This window comes from Pinus tabuliformis, chromosome 1_1 (assembly GCF_031772625.1).
Source record: "Pinus tabuliformis cultivar Carrire ecotype Pingquan chromosome 1_1, CPIR1, whole genome shotgun sequence".
Taxonomy (NCBI): domain Eukaryota; kingdom Viridiplantae; phylum Streptophyta; class Pinopsida; order Pinales; family Pinaceae; genus Pinus; species Pinus tabuliformis.
Genome location: NC_142297.1, coordinates 559570220 through 559588777, shown reverse-complemented (window position 1 = coordinate 559588777; position 18558 = coordinate 559570220).

Below are 18558 nucleotides of genomic sequence, written 5' to 3'. Positions count from 1 at the left end.
TTATATGTAAGGAAGGTCGAATAACTGAGACTTGCAATAGCTCTGAAATTTTAATAATATACATATGACAAAAGATGAAGAATCAAAATTGTTTTCAAACAATTGTGAGTGAGATAGTTGTTATAAAAAAGAATGAATATTACACTAAGTTTTCTTTGAAAAAAGAAATTCTCCATTATATGTAAGGAAGGTCGAATAACCGAGACTTGCAATAGCTTTGAAACTTTAATAATATATGTATGTTTCTTTGTAAACAAAAGGGAGTTCATCGCCTCATAGCCTCTGTATGTCTAAATATAGGAATTAAAAGACTAAATGAAAAACCCTTGGGTGAAACCTCTGTAGACAGAGTCTTGGAAGTCTAAACCTTGTGACTATAAATTATTACTAGCTCTTGGCTAGCTGTGAAGAAAAACCCAGGAGTCAAAATAGATTATACAAGTTAAAAAGATGGAAAGTCATGGGTATGTGCTCCAGAGAATTTTTGTCTAATTTGGAGATGATTCTCATACCATGAACCCAGAATGGTCCTGCAACCAAATAAAAAACACAAAATGTTAAGGAAAATTATGTTGGGATAAACCATATGGAACGTGCCTCGAGTTTTATATATATATATATATAGATATAGATATAGATATAAAATTATCATGGAGGGTCAGTATTAGCTATGTATTGGTGTAACACCTTCCTTCTATGTCATCCAAAATCAATAAACCCTAGCATGCATATACTAGTACTAGGGTTTTAAATTGTCGAAAGGAAAATTCAAATAAATAAATATATATATATATATATATATATAATTGTAATGGAGGGTCAATATTACCTCTGGATAGGTGTAACACCTTCCTTCTATGTCATCCAAAATCAATAAACCCTTGTCGAAAGGAAAATTCAAGAAATGGGAAAACAATGATAAGCACTAGCTAATTCGAGAATTACCAATCAAACCTTGTATGAGATTGGCCATGTGTGGGGAAATAGAGCTAAAGTTGTCTTTAGAGAGGTCGTTTTGCATAAATCACCAAGGTCGCTCTGGCTAAAAACCCTGTCAAGTTAAAGAATGATAGAAAATGAGAACGAATTTCTTGAAGGAAAAACCCTACTTGCAACTAGATTGGGGAAAAGATTTATAACCATAAACATAATAGCCGCACGATTCTACCATTTCAACACCAAAATATGCCAACCAAGAAACACCGGAAAATGTTTCAATGGAATGTGAGAGCATGATGGAAGGAAACCATAGAAACCCTAGGCACAAAGCATGTTCCCATAGTTAGGAGGCACTTATGCGAGCAGCTAATGGAAACCCTGAGGTTGGTTACCACCATGTTTCAACCAAATGAATTACAGTCGTTAAATCTTCCATTTGAAAAATGTACACTTAGGATAAGGTCAATGAAATTGATATTTTTAATGTGTTTTACAATTGGAGCATCGAGAAACTCCATTCATAGCCTCAAGGAATTAAATATTTATGTAGTGCTAACTATAGACGTGAATCCAACAATGGAAAACACATAAAAAAAAATAATGAAATCAAAATAACGTTAGTAGTCGCATATGTGTTATGGAAAGGTCTCACGATAACTATATAACATGGCAAAGTCAAATTCAATATTCAAGTGGTACAGAACACAATCTATACACAAAAAAGTATTGAGTTAGTTTCTGTGAAAGCATACCAATGTTACTCAATATATATCATGCACATAGATAAGTGAAATATCCTTATTGCTTATAATGATCAGTACACAATTACAATTCTTTTCAAACCAAATTCTACCAAATTCTAATACAAAATCCTATAATAGACATGTTGGGATAAAGAATAATATTAACACAAAAAAAATGTAATTCTTTTCGAATCAAATTCTAATACTAAAAAAGACAAATCGAAAATTTTAATAATAAAAAAACAAAATCCAATGATAGACATGTTGGAATAAAGAATACTAAACACAAAAAATATGTAATTTTTTTCAAACCAAATTCTAATAGAAGAAGACAAAATCCTATGATAGACATGTTGGGATAGAGAATAATATTAACACAAAAGAAATGTAACCCAAAATATGAGGACATATGATTCAGGTGGATATTGGTGGCCACCTATTTATTCCACTTGGACCCTCATCATTTTTTTTTTGTTAATTTCCTTAATTGTAGCACAGTTTACTATTTTTGACAGTTTTTCGAGTCCTCAACTTCCAGAGCCGTTTTGAGGCCCTAAACAACATTTTTTTTTTTTGAAAATAGGTAAACCCATAGCTTTTCATAGGGGTTTAAAATATAAATTTGTAGTCCTCTTATAAATCTTTCTAACAATGTATCACATGCATCAAACAGAGATCATATGCCAAAGTTACAACCCCGGAAAGTTAATGTACCAATTTACCCTAACAGAACCCATAAACCTTTGGTGCTTCATTTCCTAGGGTTAAAGTTTTGCATGTTTAGGGTTTTTCGTTGTTTCCCAATAATAAATAGGCCTTTGAGTCTTATTGCAACATATCTCAAAATGAATGTAGCCTCTACATCTCTTCTCGGAGATAACCTACCATCACTTGAGCTAGTTTATTTCCATTCTGCATGTAAACAATTTTCAGTACTTTGTTATTAATGAATTGAAGTTTTGTTTTCGTTGTATCTATATGTTTTAGTTGATCTTTGTATTTCATTTTGTTCCTTTATAAATATGGATCAACATAGACATTAGAATTAAATAAATTACTATTTTTTATTGTGAGGAAATGGTATTATTATTTAGTGAAAGATGGTAATCTAACAATGGATAAAAGTAGAAAGTGCATTACATTTTAATAGTTATAGTAGTGTTATCTAAAAAAAAAATCCTTTCTCTTTTACAAGTAAATTATTAGAAGTAATATCTATGGTAATCTGGTGGGAGATGTGACAGGTGGTACCAGAGAAGTAGGTTCAACTCTAAGACCTAGGGGTCAACCCAAAGCGGGAAGTTAAACAAAATTATTGTTGGTGTTATAGAATTAAGAGATAAAGAATATAATAAGGTGCAAGCACCTGATATACCTCCTAGGGATGGACACTATACCTAGGTGCACTTAGGAGATGAAGTGTCACCTCCTACAACATAATTGTTGGGATAATAAAAGACTTGAAACTGAGAGTAACCAGTAGTAAAGCAATTCCTAACATGGTTTGGTAGATAATGTACTCTTATAAATATGAATACAAGAAATTTACAAAATTACTATATTCATAGCAAAGAAATGATGGATTTATTAGCAAACCTTAACGAAGATGAAGTACACAAGTATGACTAAAGAAAAACTCAGAAAACAAAGTAGAGAGACTACTATATTAGTATAACTGAATCAAAATAATGATTCAATTTCAAATGTAATCACTATAGATAAGACCCAAGTAGGGAGGGATATGTGAAAAAAATAAATCTGTTATAGTACATAGTTATTAAGTTGTGGCAAAGTTGAGCATTAAAACTTAGATAATTGTAAATGCTTGTTAAAAAAAATCACCAATAACTATGCCTGTTTGGGTCAAGCACAAGTTGTTAACATAGAAATATGAGTGTTGGTCACTCAATATATACATAAAAACTTATCTAAAAGTAGGTTTTTCTAGCTAATATTTCTGCATGGAATCAGAGTGACCAGTGCCATAACAAGCCATTAAAAAATAAAAACAACATGAAAGGGAAAAGGGTGATGAAACATAAAGTATGTTCTTTAATAATTGTATGCCTATGCTTTCCATAGACCTACGTACGGAACAATGATGAACGTTTTCATTCAAGTGGCGATCACTCTTGTATTGAACATATTTGTTATATGTACATGTTAAAAATTTTTATATTAAGGAAGCCTTGGTGGTGAACTTGAATGTAATCGTGATAACAACATCAATATAGAAGATTAAAACTATGTTTTATAATGAAATACATGATTAAAATAATTCAAATAAGAAAAAGGGGGTTGAAGCCAAGTGGGAAACTTACATAATTGTAAGATTTAACTAATCATAAAACCAAGTACCAATTTATGTGCACTACCTAAGGTTTTGTTATACTTATGAAGGAAAAGCAACTTACTTTTCATTGGTTGTATATATACAAAATCATTGTACCCATATAAACTAGATGAGGAAAAACAACTAACTATAGGAGTATAGATTAACCCCTGCAAAGAGTCAATCTTGTAAGGGGAATATGGACCATAAGTAGCGCCCATGTGGAAGTAAAGATAATTGGTACATCACTAATAAACCATAATGGAACCACTCTAATTTAGCACACTTGTATTAGCAAAACTCTGGAATCAAAGAGAAAACGTAGTGGAAGGAAAAGGACTTTACCGGAAGGGGGTGGTCCCTTGGAGGATAAGTTCAAGCCTGTGCATAGTAGTGATCAGTGAAGTAAGGAGCATAAATGGAAGTACAAAAATAATTTATCAAAAAACAATTGCAATCATGGAAGTAGGATATATATATACATATATATATATAATATATATATATTATATATATATATATATATATATATATATATATATATATATATATATATATATATATAGCAGATCTAGTAAATGTTAGTATACGCTAGATTAAATACAAGTAATGCTTGGAATAGTGTATGTATGTGGCACTTTTATAGATTAAAAAATGCAACTAGAAATGGTAGGGTGTGGATAAAAATGATAGAAGAGCATAGAGAAAAAGATGTTGTCTATGATTAAAAAAAAGAAGAGAGACGACTTGCTTATGTCAAAGTTGATTTGGGTAAAAGACCTGGCACAAAAAAGTTGAAAATTGAACTTCTCTTATAAACATTTTATATGGAAGAAAGTGCGTTACCATTACTGTTTTCATTTTTCTAGAAAAGCTCAAAAAATAAAGATATTGTATTATTGCTTAGGGAAGCATTGTGAGCCCTAAGGTAAATATTGATAAAATGTATGCAAGATGCTCCATAGGGATATAAATACATGTGGAAAAATGTTGAGAAGAGGGTGAAAAACTCTATATTATGTAGAACAAAGTGTAGCACAAACATAGGAGGTACCCAATGTTAACATGTGTAACTGAATTGGAGATACAAAATATCTGTGTCAAATAAAAAACCTATAATATCTATATAACTCAAGTATGAGAATGATAAATATTGTAACATATGATTGTGAGTACACAACCATGGCTACCATGAGTAGCTTTGGTCTTCAACACTAATAAGATAATGGAAAATTTAATCGTATGCTTACTTAGAAAAAATATGATTTTTTTTTAATTCCAAAGGGAATATCTTGTGACTTCCTTAATTAAGAAATTTTAGGAATTGATTTACTTAAAGTCTAAATTTTGATTTTAGATATCATAAAAACTTAAAGAATGATGGGACAAAGCATGGCCAATGATATTTTTCAAGGGAAGTGAAGTGTGTGGAAGCAAGTAATTGTGTGATACAGAAGAAATTCCAGCCTAAAACCCCCTACCAGAATCCGTAGAACATTGGTCAAATAGGGTAGAATAGCGTGATAATTTATTGAGATAACAAAACAAAAGGAAGCTTTTGAGATTCTCCAATTAAAAGTGAGAGTGATAATAGTATGTTGGTTATGCCTAGAGACATATAAGCACGAAGGCATGTGGAAATAGCGTTGCAAATATTTATAAAATGACAGTCTTACACAAACATGTGCAAGATGAAACTGATCAAGGTTAAAATGGAGGATGAAAATAGTAATTTGATAGCCAAGTAGGTTGGTTGAGTCCATGGGAATGATGGAAAATAAAAAGTTCAAAGGGAGTTCTCTTAACATTGACTTGAATTGCACATGTATATATGTATGTCTATATATATGAAAATGCTAGTATGTTGACATGGTTATCCGGGATCATTGGAATAGGAGGATGACTACTTACAGATGGCATGAAGAGAGGAATACGTTAGAAAATGGGAATTTGTATTGAGCACCCTTACATTGTGGTCATCGAAAATCAAAAGATGAAGTATGACCCTGTTCACATGGATAAGGATGCTATGGTCTCTGGAATTGTGTGTTAATGTGTAAAGTGTTGAGTCATGTGTATATGTGTATTGTTTTATTGTGCTATGTGTACATGGAATTGTGAATTAGTAAAAAAGAAAAAAACAAACAAAAAATGCAATGGACCCTTAAAAGAGCAGGAAATATTTGATTGGTCTAGCTCTAATAGATAAAATTGTTATTAAATCTATATGAGGGTGCAGATTGGTGTAATTCACTCATTGGAAAATTCTCTAACAGATTTATTTATACTGTTTTCCATAAAGAGAAGAGTCAAGCTCACCTGAAATCAAATATCTGAGACATCTAGTTAATTGAAATGGTAGTCAACTAAAGACTAATATGAATTGATGATTTAGGATAAACAGGTAACCATTGAATTGATTCCCTGGAGAAACCTAGTAGAATTGAAAGATTATATGACTTGGAACATTCTAGCGGAAAAGAAAAAGATTGTGAACGAGTGGTGCATATCTAACTATGAAGAGAAGTTTCTAAACCTAGCTTTTGCTAACTAAGATATTGGTCCCTTAGAAAAATTTAAAAGATGTTCTAAATTGATGAGGATAAATATACTAACATAATGTGTATGAGTCAGTCAGTGTGCATATATGTGCAAAGGGAAGAACCCCATGACTATACATAGAAACAAGCAACATATAACCCTCATCAACAACCTTCAATACAAGATGAAAAAGGTCAAAATTGAAAGCATGTTGCAATGTTAACACTTATTTTTTGTGCTAAAGGAGAATCACAAAGTAGCCAAGGATGAGAGAGTCTAAGTCCCATTGGACAAAGTAGACAACATTGTAACTTCCTTGAAAAGGTAAGAAAAGTAAATTTTTCCTGAAATATTATTGTCACTATGTAAATAGTGCCAATGGAATTGGTATTTCCATAGACTAAAATTTACAATGGAACCACGTAGTGGGGTCCATGTCATTTGGTTTATCCATGAGGTAAGTGAAAAAAGGATTTATTTCTGTTATTGGTGTGCTTACAATATTGTTGCTAACTCTTATTGAAGTGCAGGGCGCTAACCTTTGTTGGGTTATTGTACAAGCACATGAACTTATTGGGGTACGTGTCACTGACCCTATTGGGTATGTTTCCTATTTAGCATAGACGAGAACATACTATAAATGAAATATGAAATTTAGAAAGGAGTGAATTTTACTTCAGAAATTGAGTCATTGCTCAAAGTAAAGTGCCATGAAATCACTTTGGGCCTAAGGAGGTCACTTGAAAGATGAAAGATGAAATGAAGGATGTATTTCTTATATTATTCCAAAGAGGAATGTGATTTGAAACATTGGGGACCATGTCCCTTTTCATTGGAGGGGATATGTAACATCCCTGGGTAATCACTCATGAAATGTTAAAAGTCTAGAAAAGACTAGTTATTGTAAATATTTATTTTGTTGTTAAATGAAAAATTAAATTAATTTTATTGTGTTAATATTCTTGAGAATATGTAAAGGGATACTAGGTAGAACTAAATCCCTAACATTCAAATAAGCAATGTGAGAATTAGTTATGCCCTAAGAAGAGGAACAACAGAAGAGAGAAATTCCTCATTTTTTCCCATTCCCCTAGGAGAGAAAGAGAGGATATTGAAAGGAAAGGAAATTTATATGAAAGTGTATCAAAATGAGAAAGAAATGGCTAGAGAAAAATTCCATTAGTTTAGAAAATACACCAACCAGAGATAAATGGTTGGAGATAAAATCCAAGAGTTTGATTTTTAACTGAAAATAATGTGGGAGAGAAATACAATAGTTTCTAAACCACACCAATGGGAGATAAAGACTGGTGAAACCCTTACAGAAAAGTAGGACATTGCTTTGTGTTACAAGAAGATATTCTCTGAGCTGTTCAGAAGGCTAAGTCTCTTACTGGTAGGGGTGAATATCAGGGGTAGCTAGGTGAGCAATTAGCTTATGATTGGGTGGACAGTGAGAGCCTTCTTAATATTCCCCAAGATATTTCATATAAGTCTCAAATTCAATCTCACTATATTTATAAGGTTATAAATCTATGAATGTGTTTATTTGCAAATAGTTAACACAGATGAAATATTGTACGAAATTTTATGTCTAGAAATGTATGCAAGTGCAGGTGTGTAGGTACAGATACAATTCACAAAGACTAGGGTGAGAACCAACATGACTTATGCTGATATACCATGATATAAAGAGGAAAATAAGGAATGGTTGGTAAGTTTGACAATAAGGAATCTATGACAAATTATGTTGCACGTTCTTATAGTTTGTGGGAGACTGTTCTATTGTGTAATTACTGTGAAATTATCTTCAGGATATAAATAAATAGATTAAGTTTGCACATGGAATTATATTATGCAATGTATACGCATAATGGGAAATTGGGATTAGTAAATTGGATAGTTGAGAGAATAATCTCCCAGCTGCCATGTATAATCCATAGTGTAAATATGTAGAACTAGAAAAACCCCTAGTAGGTTCCATGACAGATTTCTTCAGGGTTCTAGTCATTTAGTAGTTGGTTACATATAAAATATAAATGTCTATTATATATTATATACAAACAATCGAAGATATGTATGGATGAACAAAATAACTCATTGATTATTACCCAAAGAAAACAACAAATTCTCTTTCCTTGTATATAACACTTGGTTGTGGTGCACAAATGTAAAAGAAAAATTGTGAGAAATGTAAATAAAAAATATAGTAATAAAGGGTATATAAATTATAAATTAAAACAAAGAAAGGCCATAAAAACATCACAAGGGTTGAAGAATACCCAATACTTAGATGAGGCTAGTCATCGAAGAAAATTTCAATTAAGCATTCACATGGAAGCAATAACTTGTGTGTAATCCAGAAAACAAGTCAAAATTGCAGTAAAAATTTGACAAAAGATGAAGAATTTGAGTTGTAAGGAAGGCTGACTGGTCGAGGCTTGCAATAGCTCATAAAATTTAACAATATGCATATGTATGATTTTAAGCAAAAGGGAGGCCATAGCTCCTGTAGGTTTAAATCTAGGAATTAAAAGACTAAGAGAAAAACCCGTGGGCGAAACCTGTGTAGAAAGAGTCTTGGAATTCTGCTGTTTGTGACTACAACTTAGTACTAGCTCTCCCCTAACTGTCAAGAAAAATCATGGAGTCAAAATAGATTATAATACAAGTTAAAAACTTGGCAAGTCACGAGTATGCACTCCAAAGAATTATCGTTACGTTGGAGATGAGTCTCATACCAGAAAGGGAGTATGGTCTTGCATCAAATAGCAAAAATCAAATGTCCGAATTTTTTTTTTGGGATAACCCATATGGAGCACGACTCGAGCAAAGAAAAAATATATAATAAGTGTCATGGAGCGTCGGTATGTCCGTGGAGAGGTGTAACACCTTCCTTCTATGTCACCCAAAAACAATAAACCGTAGCATTCATGTATCAGTACTAGGGTTATAAGCTGTCAAAAGGAAAATTCAAGAAACGAGAAAATAATGATAAACACTCGCTAATTCCAGAATTACCAGTTGAACCTTGTATGCTTTTGGCCACACGTGGGGAAACAAAACTGAAGTTGTTTTCAGAGGTGGTGGTTTTCATAAATCACCTGGATGCTCCAGCTAAAACACCTCCGAAGTTAAATAATGATGTAAGAAAATGAGAACGAAATTCTGGAAGGAAAAATACTACTACAAACCAGATTGGGGAGAGAATTTCTGACCGTAAAAGTACTAACTGCCGGAGTCTTTCATTTTAATACCAGAGCATGCCAACCAAGCAACATTAGACAAATGTTTTTCTGACCGTAAAAGTACTAACTGCCGGAGTCTTTCATTTCAATACCAGAGCATGCCAACCAAGCAACATTAGACAAATGTTTTAGTAGAATGTGAGAGCATGACCGAAGGTAACACTAGAAAGCCACTGGGAGCAGATCTTTTTCCCATAGACAGGAGGTGCAAATGCGAGCGATTGATGGTGACCCTGAGGGTGGTTACCACGATGTTTCAACCGAATGAATTACAACCATTAGATATTTAGTTTAACAAATGTACAGTCAGGATGAGGTAAATACAATTAATATTTTAAATGTGTTTTATAGCTATAGCTTCGAGAAATTCTCATTCATGGCCTCAAGGAATTAAATATGTGTGTAGTGCTAATTATAGAGGTGGTTCCAATAATGGAAAATCCGTGAAAATAAATAAATTATCGAATCAAAATAACGTCAATAGTCCCATATGTGTTATGGAAAGCCCTCATGATAATTATATAACATGGCAAAGGAAAATTCAATTTTCAAGTGGAGTGGAACACACTCCATACATGAAAAAGAAATGAATTAGTCTGTGTGAAACCATACCAATGCTATGTAATACATATCATGCACATAGATTAGTGAAATCTTCTTACTGTTTATAATCATATGATAGACATATTGGGATCTAATACTCGAAGAAATCAAACTCTAATACTCTTTTGAAATCAAACTCTTCAAGTTAAATCAAACTCTTCGGCTCTAATACTCAAACTCTTCGAGTTAAATCAAACTCTAATACTCGAAGAAATCAAACTCTAATACTCTTTTGAAATCAAACTCTTCGAGTTAAATCAAACTCTTCGGCTCTAATACTCGAAGAGGACAAATTCAAACTCTAATACTCAGAGAACTCTAATACTCGAAGAGAACAAATTCAAACTCTAATACTCGAAGAGGACAAATTCAAACTCTAATACTTGAAGAGGAATTTGAGGACAAATTCAAACTCTACACAGAAATCAAACTCTAATACTGGAAGAGGAAAAATTCAAACTCTAATACTCGAAGAGGAAAAAATCCTATGATAGACATGTTGGGATCTAATACTCTTTTGAAATCAAACTCAAACTCTGATACTCGAAGAGGACAAATTCAAACTCTAATACTCAAAGAGGACAAACTACTATGATAGAAATGTTGGGATCTAATACTCCTTTGAAATCAAACTCTAATACTTGAAGAGGACAAACTCCGATGATATACATGTTTGGATCTAATATTCTTTTGAAATCAAACTCTAATACTCAAAGAGGACAAACTCCTATGATAGACATGTTGGGATCTAATACTCTTTTGAAATCAAACTCTAATACTCGAAGAGGACAAACTCCTATGATATACATGTTTGGATCTAATATTCTTTTGAAATCAAACTCTAATACTCGAAGAGGACAAACTCCTATGATAGACATGTTGGGATCTAATACTCCTTTGAAATCAAACTCTAATACTCGAAGAGGACAAGCTCAAACTCTAATACTCGAAGAGGACAAACTCCTATGATAGACATGTTGGGATCTAATACTCTTTTGAAATCAAACTCTAATATTCGAAGAGGACAAACTCCTATGATATACATGTTTGGATTTAATATTCTTTTGAAATCAAACTCTAATACTCGAAGAGGACAAACTCCTATGATAGACATGTTGGGATCTAATACTCTTTTGAAATCAAACTCTAATACTCGAAGAGGACAAACTCCTATGATAGACATGTTGGGATCTAATACTCTTTTGAAATCAAACTCAAACTCTAATACTCGAAGAGGACAAATTCAAACTCTAATACTCGAAGAGGACAAACTACTATGATAGACATGTTCGGATCTAATACTCTTTTGAAATCAAACTCTAATACTCGAAGAGGACAAACTCCTATGATAGACATGTTGGGATTTAATATTCTTTTGAAATCAGACTCTAATACTCGAAGAGGACAAACTCCTATGATAGGCATGTTGGGATAAATAATAAGATTAACCTAAAAAAAATGTAACCCAAAGACACAAGGACATAGACATTAGAATTCAATGAAATACTGATAATAGACATTAGAATTCAATGAATTATAATTATTAGTTTTGTTAGTCAAGAAATGGTATTATTATTGGATTATCTAATAATGGATAAAAGTAGAAAGAACATTACATTTTAATAGTTGTAGTACTGTTATCTTAAAAAAAAAATCCCTTTACCTTTTACAAGTACAGTATTAGAAGAAATATCTATCATAATTCGGTGGGAGATGTCACAATTCCTATCCATCCTGTGAACATCAACATAGATTTCTATTTATCTCTAGATTTTTTTAACTATTTCCTATTTTTTTTAGTTGTACTTGAATTCGTTGAATGAATTTTGGTCTAACGTTACTTATTCCTTTTTCTTGTCCCAAATTAGAAGTGTTCTGCAAGTTCTTCCATATAACACTTTGAATGGAGGCATTATGATTGAACGGTAATAACTATTAATGTATGCAAATTCAACCAAGGGCATGTACTTTTCCTAGTGTTTTTGTTGGTCCATAATATACATCCTCAACATATCTTCCATTACTTGGTTCACCCCTTTTTTCTGCCCATCAATCTTAGGGTGATAAGCCATTCTTAAATTTAATTGGGTTCCTAAACCAGATTTCATAAAATTCCATAGCATTGAAGTGAATCGTGAATCCATATATGATATGATCTTTTTAGGAATTCCATGGAACCGGATAGTTTCATTTATAAATACCTGAGTGATCCGGATTTAAACAGGAACACAAAAAATTACAGAGATAGCCCTAAATATAGAGATACAACATAAATAATACTTCATCTCATTAATGTAAAATATTGAAATATGCTTACAAACAGAAATGGAAATAAACTAGCTAGGGCGATGGTAGCTTATCTCTGAGAAGACATGTAACGGCTACATGCCTCTGAACTCTGTTATGATGAGGCTCGAAGGCCTATTTATTGTTGAGAAACAATGTAAAATCCTAAACATAGAAAAACCTAACCCTAGGAGATGAAACACCAAACTGTGGGCCCTGTTTCGGTAAATTGGTACATCAACTTCCTGAGGTCGTAACTTTTGCATATGATCTATGTTTGATTCGCACCATAGCTCGTTAGAAGGATATATCCAAGGACTACAACTTTCGGAAGAGCGACATTAGTCCATGGACCCATGTTGCTCTAAATTTTCCCAAAAGACATCATTTAGGGCCTCAAAACGGCTTTGGAAGTTCACAACCCGAAAACCTGCTAAAAATAGTAAATTATGCTACAATTAAGGAAACTGAAAAACTGAAAGAGACAGCTGTGGGGGTCCAAGTGGGGTAGGTGGGTGGCCACCAACATCCACTTGGATCACCGAGCTACATCAACAACTTCATAATTATCTTTTATGGGAATAAAGTGAGCACTTTTCATTAGTTTATCCAATGCAACCAGAATGGAATTGTGCCTTTGTGGGGTAAGAGGTAGCTCCATGAGAAAATCCATAGAAATCACCTCCCACTTAGTCATAGGAATGTTGTGTGGTTGTAGGATAGCTACTCGGTGATGATGTTCGACTTTTAATTGTTGATATTCAAGACATTTTGCAATGAATTAGACAATACCGCACTTCATTCCTATCCAAAAGAAGAGTTTCCTTGTGTCATCATACATTTTCTTTACACCAGGATGCACATAATAAATATTTTTGTGGTCTTCCTTGAGGATGGTGTTTCAGATATCTCCAATATCAGAGATATAGATCCTTCCTTTGAATCGTAACAATCCATCATTCTCTAGTTCATATCCTTCAAACTTAGGTTCTCTTGGATCTTTGCATTGAAGTATGGATCTTACTTTTAAATACCATCTATATTCAAAGAGATGTTCTAGTGCTTTCTCCCTCAAATATACCTTAATGGGTATAAGGGAAAATATCCTTGGTCTTCTACTTAGATCATCTGACACTACATTCTCCTTCCCCTTCATGTATGAAATTCCAAATTCATATTCGCTTAAGAATTCACCTGTCATGTTTGCCTTGAATTTAAGTCCCTTTGGGAAAACAAGTATTTCAAACTTTGGTGATATCTTTTGAGCACAAATATTTTCCCTACAAGGTAGTGTCTCCATATCTCTAAACCTAGCATGACAATGACAAACTCTAAATCATGCACGACATAAAGTTCCTCATGAAGTTTTAACTTCCTTGAGGCATATGCTATTATTCCATTTTCTTGAATTAATACTAAACATAATGCTTGCATGGATGCATCGGTACATACAATAAATTCCTTGTCAATGTCAAGAACTTGCAAGATTGGTGCACTAGTCAACAATCTTTTAACCTCAGTGAAGTGCACCAATCTTTTAACCTCAGTGAAGTGCACCAATATTTTAACCTCAGTGAATGCAATATCGCATTCCTTAGTCTACTCATATCTAAATCCTTTATGTGTGGGGGTTTTGACATGCTTTGAATTTTTTTAGAGCCCTTCTACAAACCTTTGAAATTATCTTGCTAAACGCATAAAACTAAGAACTTTATTCACATTTTTCGGTATGGTCCAATCCATCATTGTTGTAACACCCTCCTTCCACATCTACCCAAGCAACCGTCCAACAGGGGTAAAATGCAACAAGAGGCCACTATGATATGATTTTACCTCCTAAGTCATGTTAAGGAAGTGGAACCAATGGAAACACATAATACAAACATCTAACATCAGCATTTGGACCTTAGAAACCAATCCAACATTTCTTCCAACCAGGCCCCTGGGTCCGACTGAGATTTTGGACCACTTGGTCTCTGGATTCTCTCATGCTATAGGCATGCCAATGTCCAAGGACCTCTTAATGCTCTCACATGCCTGCAAGCTAGCATCCAAGAACTCTTTTTGTCAGTGTTGTGGCAACGTCCCTAGGATTTGAGCCACTTTTTCAGGCCTAGAGCCGACATCACTACGCATAATAGAATGAAATCTTCATAACAGTAAGATAATAGGGAATTGGTAGTGCAAAATAAATTACTTGAATAAGACCTTAATTGGACCCCACTAACCATGACATAAATTTTTTCAAACACATCACGAGTATGTAATCGACAAGTGTAAATAAGATATCTGAGCATAGAAGTCTCATACTTAACTGAGAATCACTATGAGACATTGATGCCTCAAAATATTATCTTCCATTTCATCCATTAGGTCATAGATACATTGATCATTCATTTACAAGTAAAGACATGATGAGAGCCATACGTAGCTATTGTCATAAAACACATATATAACTAGTATAATAGCAATAGAAATGCCAATGAAATCACAACCATATAAACGACATATAATCTAGTATAATACTCATAGAAATAAAAAGAGAAATAACCTCATATTGATGATGCAAAATCCAAACTCGAGATGGGACTTCCACATCCCACCTGACGATAGAATGGATGAGCCAAATCTCTCTTCATCCATTCACCCTCATGCCATATTGTAGAAATTTCTCTATAGATCAACTAGCTCTGATACCATGTAGAATTTCCTACGAATTCTCTACAAATCTACCTCTGAGATCTATGTAGAAAATCTGACTTTAGATTAACTCAATAATGCAATATACCAAAGAAAAATACTATAATCTCTTTCTACTATCAAACTTGTGGAAGCTTAAAGATCGAGCTGAATCAAAGTTGAACACATATAACCATAAGAAGAAGAATCAATGCGCATGAAACATAGAAAATACTCGGGGGAAAGTCTTAGCTAAAAACCCCACTATCTGTATTATCATACAAGGTGGAAATACATTAGAATTATACAAAGCCTTAGCTCTCACAGCTAGCCAGCTCTCACTACAATCCTCCTGGATGCTCACAGGTAAACAAGGCTTCTCACCAACCTTCTCCTATGCCCTCCAAGCCTCCTATTTCCTTGCACAGTTTCTCCTGGGTAATCCTACTATTACCAAGTGTAACAATGATCACTCACACTGATCTCACACCTTGTAAAACTACACAATCCTCAAGGAACCTTATTCTTTCTGCATGGATGAGTTTCCTTTATTGGAAAACTCATGCAACTGATAGTACACTACCCTTGTCTTTAATGTCAACTAGGTCTTTCTCTAAATAGACATGCATGAGCTATTTATGAGAGAATCGTCAGTTATCTGGAGTACACTAGTTACATGCATGCATGCATTAACTGACTAACTCACAATTAGTTCCTCAAACTGTTTGGAACTAATTTAACTGGATTTAACTCAGTTAACTGAGCTAACTAATTACAACTCAAATACAACTCATCCTTATCTCCTTAATTAAGATATAATCTCCTTAATTTAAGGGATAACTACTGCATGACTTCACAAAGACTTCTACCTTGAATTTCTCCAATTTAATTAACGCAAGGTGAATTAATTAATTATTTTTCAAGCAGCTGGTGAGACTAAATTCGAATTTTAATTCAAGGACAAATTAAAATCGGAATATTCTGAATGCTATTTTTAGCATTTCTTATTGCTATTCTCAACACATATTCCAGCCTGAATGTGGTATCTCATTGAACACATCAATCCAAAACCATCTAGGTCTTCCAGAGGCCATCCACCTCAATACATCAAACAATGATTCCACCTCATGGTAGGACATCACAAAACCATCATCAGATTGGTCTCTATCCCAACCATCGAGGGCTCTAGAGTGTTTGTTCTAACCAAGGCTCCAGGACTAGTAACTCAACTCACAATTGTCGTCAGGCTCCAGAGCATTTGTGCAGCCAAGGCTCTAGGACTAGTAACTCAACCCACCAAGGGCTCTAAAGCGTTTGTCCAACCAAGGCTACGAGACTAATAACTCAACCCAAGCTAAGGAAACATGAGAACTAACCAAAACAACACAAGGAAATAAATCCACAACATCCATGGCTATCCAAGAACTGTCAAGGTTAGCGAATCCACTATGAATCCAGGCAGTCCTCCATTCCAATGATAGATCATGACCAATAATCGACATGCATATCCCATGCATGCCAAAACTAGTGAGGAAAACATACATGCAACTCATTACCTGCAAGAAAATCCCACTGTAGTTATTGATCTCGATGTCCTAATGCACTTTCCTGCTCCTCCTTTGCCTTCTTGCTCCCAAAATCCAAGTATTCCACATCCTCCAAGAGTACTCCAACAATATGAGAGAGAGAGAGAATATTGAGAGAGCTCCAAAACTGAACTGACAAAAGGTTACTAACTGATCCTCAAAAGCCTTTTTATGAATTAGGCCTCTATTTTCTTCATTTTCCATTATTTTCCTTCATTTTCCTCCTCACAGGAAACTTCTGACCTTTCACCTCCCTTTTCTCCTAATTTCCATTATTTTCATAAATAAATGTGCCAAAAATGTCATTTTTCTTTTAGAAAGCCTTAGTCATTACATTTTCCAATTTGCTTAGCCATTAAACAATGATAAGTGATCCACATCACTAAGATTTTTCCCAACATTCAGCATGGAATAAGTGTACCATCAACCTGGTTATTATTTTTCCTTTATTACCTTTTATTACATGGAATTTTTACCTGAGATGTTATAGAACCCTCCCCCTTAGGGGAGCATCATCCTGAGTGTTCAACAACAACTATAACCACAAAACTGCTATAAGAAAAACATATTGTCAATGGAGCTTTATACTTAGCTCATTGTAGTATTTACAATGATTAACCTGTTGAGAAGCAAGCCAACATGAAAACATAACAAATGTAACATCATAAAGACATAAAACCCATACCTTTTATTCGATATTTATAAAATAGCTCATGGTGGTATTTACATCCATATACATACATATATATAGCAAAATCCTCGAATATATACCAAAGCATATACCAAGACATATACCAAAACACCATACAAAAACACCATGCTAAAACTGCTTTTCCTCAACCTGAAAACAAGGAAGAATATATTGCACGCATTTGATCCACCATCTCCCATGTAGCTTCATCAGGCCAAAAGTGCATCCATTTCACTTTAACTTGCTCTATTTCTCGGTTCCAAAGCATGAGCACCTTTTTCTGCAATATACACTAAGGTTTTTACCTAAGTTATCCATCTGATTCCACCTGCAATAGAGGCCAACCAATCACATGATAAACATATGTAACATACTTCTTAAGCAATGACACATGGAAAACATCATGGACTTTCACTCTCAGAGGCATTGCAAGTCGATAAGCTACTAGTCCAATCCTCTGAACAATACTGAATGGTCCAAAAAACCATGATGCCATCTTGGCACATGATCCAATCTGTAAGGAGCTCTTCTTCAGTTTGATGCGCAAATACACCTATTCGCCAGCCTAGAACTCCTTGAACAACCTGTTCTTATCTACATAGCTCTTGTGCCTATCATTTTTTGGCTTTCAATGCTTCTTTATAACCTACATTTCATGTTCCATGTCTCCCAACATGTCTGGTCCAATCAACACCCTATTAACTAGATCATTTCAACTGACAAGAGTATTGCAACTCTGCTCATACAATGCCTCAAACAGAATCATTCTCAAAGATTCTTGATATCCATTATTGTAAGAGAACTCCACGAGTGGAAGGTACTCTTCCCACTTTCGCTGCTAATGCATCACATATATCCTCAATATCTTCTCCAATATCATGTTGATCCTCTCTCTCTATCCATCTTTCTA